The following is a 6107-nucleotide window of genomic DNA, read 5'->3' as shown; positions in this document are numbered from 1 at the left end:
CCATACTCGCAAAATAATTGACCTAGTGGAATACGTATCTTCATACAAAATTCCCTCTTTGTTCCTGGCCCTGGATGCCGAGAAGGCATTTGATAGAGTCAACTGGATTTTTCTTGAGGAATCTTTACACTGCTACGGACTAGGTGAAGGGTTTATTGATTCTGTACTGTCATTATATACAAACCCGACTGCAAGAGTAATAGGCCAAGGATTTAGTTCGGAATGGTTTAATATCAATAATGGCACTAGACAGGGTTGCCCTTTAGCATCACTGCTATATGTACTTACTATGGAACCCTTGGCATCCAGGATCAGGAACAATGGTGATATTAAGGGAATCAAGATCGGAGACACAGAAAACAAGATTAGTCTATATGCAGATGATGTTATGATTTATTTATACGACCCAGTATTAAATACAAGAAAGACACAAGCAGTGATGGCAGGCATCCCAGATTTGATAAGAAAAAACTTGGAAGAAGTATATGATTTTTCATGGGAAACGAATAAGATCGATTATTTAGGTATTATTATCCTACTTAAGATATCTAACATCATTGAAATTAATTATACTAAATTGCGAGTGGAACTGTTATAACAAATTTCAGCATGGAAGGGACTATTTGTGTCTTGGTTAGGTAGAATAAATATTATAAGATCATATATAATTCCTAAATGGCTTTATATGTTAAGAATGATCCCTATTAAGCTTCCGGAACATTGGATACAAACATTTCAAAAAAATATCGAGAAATTTATCTGGGTAGATAAGAAACCTAGAATTCCCAGGAAAATCTTATACGCAAACAAAAACAAGGGAGGTCTAAATGTGCCTTCTTTGGGGAGATACATACAGGCTAGTTTACTTCTACATACAATAAAGATCCAATACAAGCATAGTACCAATGAAGATTGGTTTCGTATAGAACAAGAACTAACAGGAATGCCTAATTTAGAATGTTTATTATGGTTGCATCATGACAGATTTCATAAAATTGTTAAAATGCTTGAAGAGATGTTATTTTATAATGGAAGAAATTGATACCCCATTACGTATTAAAGCTTGGATCTCTTGGCAACAAGACCTGGATATTCAAGTAGATCAAAAACAATGGATAAACAGTTCAACAGAAATAAATAGTTTCCCATTGCTTAAACATGTCAGAATTACATCTTAAAATGTTGTTCCGATGGTATTTGATCCCTGTTATTAGATTAAACAGAGCTCATCTCCTATATGCTGGAGATGTAATTTAGCACAAGGTACATTTAGACATATTTGGTGGGATTGTAGTAAAATTGTACAAACTTGGTACGAAGAGTTTATGTTAATCTCGGATCTTATTAAAAAAGATATCCCACCATCCCCAGAGAAAGCACTCCTTCACTTGAATATGGTTAATATATCCTTTAATCTAAGAGCATTGGTAATTCAGGGTTTTTTGGCTATGAAGATAATCATAGCAAGAAATTGGCAACAAACAACAAGCATTAACATAGAGAAGGTGATTAATCAATTAAAATCCCAATGCTTAATGGAACATGGATATTACCAAGCACATCAGAGATTACACAAATTTAATTCAATCTGGAAGCCCTGGACAGTTAAATATCCAATTAACTGTGACAATTTATATTAAACCTATTAAGATTCGAGCTCTTTAGCGTGTGTGGGTGAGGTATGACTGTCGTGTTTTGTCATGTTAGGTTATGAGATAATATGTGTAATATCTCGACCTAGCCAAATCCTGTATTATTAATTGTTACGATGCTTAACTATATTACAAACAAATTACAGACACAATTTTATGCTAAAAAAAACCAAAAACATTAGGCGCAGAAGAAACTTCACAGAGGTAAAGTTTGACCATTTCAGCAGCATTACTCTCCTTTCTGCTGCTAGCTCTGTCAGATGGTCCAACTATACTCCCAAGTGCCTCTTCCCAAAACGCAGCTGCTCCACTCAGCTGTATTGTGCTGCTTGTGGCACTGCTGCTGATGCTGCTGCTAGGAGTAGCAGACAACATCATCTCTTCCTCCTCCTGCACCTCTCCCTCCTCGGACAGCATTCCCATTTTACGCTGCCAGTCACGCACCTTTTGAACCAATTGCTCCCAGTAGCTACTGAGAACATTGAATTTCATTGCTAGCTTTCCCTTAATTCTTGGATCGCAAAGCCACGCTAGCATCATTTCGGGACTTTCTTCCATGCGTTTGCGAAGGTGTACTTCAGCTTCCTGACTATGGCTGCTATGTCAGGATGTAGAGTGCCACCTTGAACAGCCTCACGGTTTTCAAGGAACAAATCCATCTTTCTGCCTAGATTGGAGAACACTGGGATTACCTGGACCATACTGGCAGTGTTTGAGTTTAAGCACTGCCACTAGCTGGGCAATCACTGTCCAATCCTCCCTGTTCAATGGAGATGTAATCCCAATATTATGCTCTGTGGCAAGATTATGGATTGCCCTCTGCTGCTCCAAAATTCTCTCAGCATCGGTGGAGTTCCACCGTGTACTGACATCCTGTCATAGGCAGTGTACGGGAAGACCTGCCCTCTCTTGCTCTTCCCTCAAAAGTTGGCTAGCCTTAACGCTATGGTGAAAGTGCCCAGCGATCTTTCTGCAGCGGGACAGAACTACTGCTGCTACATTAGTTCCTTCTGACATTGCTGCCTTGACTACAAGATGGATGATGTGGACTGCACAGCGCACATCATCAATATGACCATCTCACAGCGCTTTCACCATATTGGCACCTCCGTCAGTTACCACAAAACCAACTTCAACATTGGTGCCCGCCTCTGCTCCCACCCAAAGGCTAAACATTTTCCTCATTGCATGCAGAATATTTTCGGAAGTGTGCTTTTCATCCATCACTTCTGCATGGAGAAGGAATGATCGGTAGCCTGCTGCAGCAGCTTCCTTAGACACACTGGGCTGCCACCAGTGTGCTGTCAAAGAAAGAAAGGCATGCTGGCCGCTAGGTGCACTCCACAAATCTGTTGTGAAATGAACAAACTGACCAGCAGCTTTGGAAAGCACCGGTTTTACTGCTGAAACACAGGACCGATACAATGAGGGGACAATGTTCCCACTGAAAGTGGAATGTGACGGAACTGTGTATTGTGGAGCCACAGCCGCCATCAATTGTTTGAAAGGCTCCCCTTCAATCATGGAGAAGGATGCCCCTCCAACAGCAATGAATTGACCAATAAGTCGGGTTACATTATTGGCCTGCTGTTTGGGCATTGATCTCTTGGAGTGGAATGCCCCAAATTCTTCCAGGGTGGGCTGGACATACAGTGCTCCAACCTGCCTTGGTCTCTGGCTGCCAGCACTAGCTGTTGCTGCTATTGGCTCAGAAGCAGCTGTTGGGGTTTTTCCACTCTCTCTGGAGATGGTACTAGTTGTTGTTGTAGTACCACGGCCACCAGCTATGCTGCCTGCACTACGTTTTTCTTCTGCATCTTTCCCCAATAGCACAGCCATGTGTTGAGTGCTGAGGTGATGCTTCATGCTAGCACTAGTAAAATGTCCAGACACTTTCCCTCTGCTTATTAGCTTCCCACAATGTTTGCACTTTCCATAGTACCCTTCTTCGACATGTTGTCCTACTTCAGACAGATATAGTTGTCCTACTTCTGCTTACTCTACAAAAATGTGCTAAATTATTTTGTTTTTTAATAGTACTACAGCTAGTACCTTGAAGCTTTGCTTAGTACAGTTGTCATCACACAGTCAATCTTTCTTGAAAATAAATTAGAAAATAAAATGTAACAGCAACCCCCCCCCCATTTCCCAAAGCTCAGGTAATGGAATTTGTTGAGCCAAAAGAAAATTAGTCTAAAACGATTTTGGGCCCTGTGCACAAGTTTTATATATAATAAATGCCTGGGTGTGTAATTTCATCAGTTCCATACGGTGTCCCTGAATGGCAAATATACAATGTTGTCAACCTAGCCCTCACTTGTAGAGGTGTTGCTATTGTGACGTCTCTATGATGTGTGTGCCCCCAAGGAGCTTGTCTGCACAATATTTGCACCCAAACATCTTTTCTGAGCCATCTTTGACACCAAAAAACATAAGTATGGCTGGTGGTGCTGAGTGAGGGGTCATCTAGGTAGGAGGGCCCAGACCATTTGTTTTATAAGGGGCCCTAAAACTATGGTAGCTCTGGGGAGATGCAAGTACTGCATTATCCCTCCTCCCTTTGTGGCCCTGCCCTTTTGTAGCCCCACCCTCACCAAACCACAACTTTGGCCGGTATTTTTTTTAGGAAAATGTGGTAACTCTATTCAGAGCTCTATATTTTGCATCCAAGGAAAGAGATCACAAAGAAAAAGCTAGATGTAAAAAAAAACTAAAATTAATCCTACCATTCCACTGTGCAGGATTATCTATTTTTATTCCCTTGTGCAAGTGGCTCCCAGTGTTTTGTACTTGTGTTTCCGGGTTGAGGACTCTTTACCCTATAAAGGAGAAGTTTGGGTTGTCTTCATTGGACAGGCACACTGACAAGGGGCCTCTTGCCCCAAAGCATTTTTGTTGACACAAGCACCCCTTTATTGAAGTGTGTGTTTACTACATATGTTAACAACAAAGGGTTGGGCAAGCAATAGTCCCTTCCTGTAAAGTTTAGTTAAACGTGTTCACATATCATAACTAGACCTCATGTTCCATTACAGATTGCGGGATAGTTTGGGGACTATTATATCATAGCTAAAGCAACACAGGTCCACAGATGCACTCGGGCTGGCTCTGGATAGGGGGATAAGTAGGGACTATGAAGCTGCACTTGAGTTATCCATCATAGCACTATAGCCTAACCAATTTTAGTCTTCTTAAACTCTGGCTTCCCTTTAATATTACAGAGACAATTTCAACAATGCTTCCCTGTGGAACTTACATGTCACTAGTAGCGTATTAAATAGGGTTTTGTAAAGTAGATTTCTCATTTTCACCAGAAACCACTACCTGGGTGTGACTGGGGAATAGCAGTAAAATTGTCCCAGGCCATAATGTAGTTCCTTTAGGAGCAAGTATACATATACAGCCCTATTCTCCTTTACCCACTGCCTTCTCTGCCAACTGCTTCCATGTCCCAGTCTCAGAGCTGCGGGAAGGTAGACAGGGACACAGAAGTAGTTGGCGGAGAAGGTAGGGAGACATTAGGAATTATAAGCAGACTTAAAATAAAAAGCAAAAGAGTAACAAGCTTATGAAGGCAAAATAGAGTGTAGATGTGCCAGGCAGAGGAGATATTGTCCAGTTAATAAAAGGACAATCAAACACTTTTAGTTAAATAAGTGAAAGGGGAACAATAAACAAGGCATGGTTAGTCTACAACTACCAGGCTACAAGGATAAGGCAAAAGTGAAGGTCAAGCAAATGCCTGGTACACAGCTCAAGATCAAATGCAGCAGTATAAAAGGGTAAGGCAAACTTGTGGTTCCCCTTTAAAAATAAAAGGCTGTGTAGTTCTCCACTAAAGAGAAGAGGATGCTGCTGGAATGGCTGGCACTTTCTGTTTTCAAAAATGGCAACAAATTTGATATAGACATATTATTCCCTAGTGAAAATAAGTCTTTATTTGGAATTTAAACCCTTAAGTGGACCAACAAAGAAAAATGTGTAAAGGTTATTGTACCTCAAAAGTCTTTTCTTCCACCTACAGAAGAGAGTTGTGAGGTCTGAAAACATGAATAACTTTAAGTCTTTTTTTGTGTTGGCCCAATAAAAGGTATCAGATTTGACTATTCTGTAGAAGAAATCCTAAGCAAAATTGCTAAAATGTCTTCCCATTGTTTTATATCTTAGTGCTAACAAATATTTTATTATATGTATGGTTTAAAGGACAGCCTTACTTAAAATATATTTATAAAATACTACATAATTTGCCTGGGTACACTAAACACAAAAAAGGCAATTGTGAAAATGGTAAAAATATCAAAGGGGTATTGGAAAACACTAGGTAGTAAATGTGTAAAGTGCTTTGTGGTCTGTGTAGTGAACAACTACAAACAAAAAGGGAGTAGTCTGAGTTCAGAGGGGATGATTGTCTATGTTTTGGAACGTTCTGTAATCTCTCCTTTACTTCCATAGATT

The sequence above is a fragment of the Spea bombifrons genome, chromosome 8 (genome assembly GCF_027358695.1).
Source record: "Spea bombifrons isolate aSpeBom1 chromosome 8, aSpeBom1.2.pri, whole genome shotgun sequence".
Classification (NCBI taxonomy): domain Eukaryota; kingdom Metazoa; phylum Chordata; class Amphibia; order Anura; family Pelobatidae; genus Spea; species Spea bombifrons.
Note: the sequence above shows the minus strand (reverse complement) of the source record.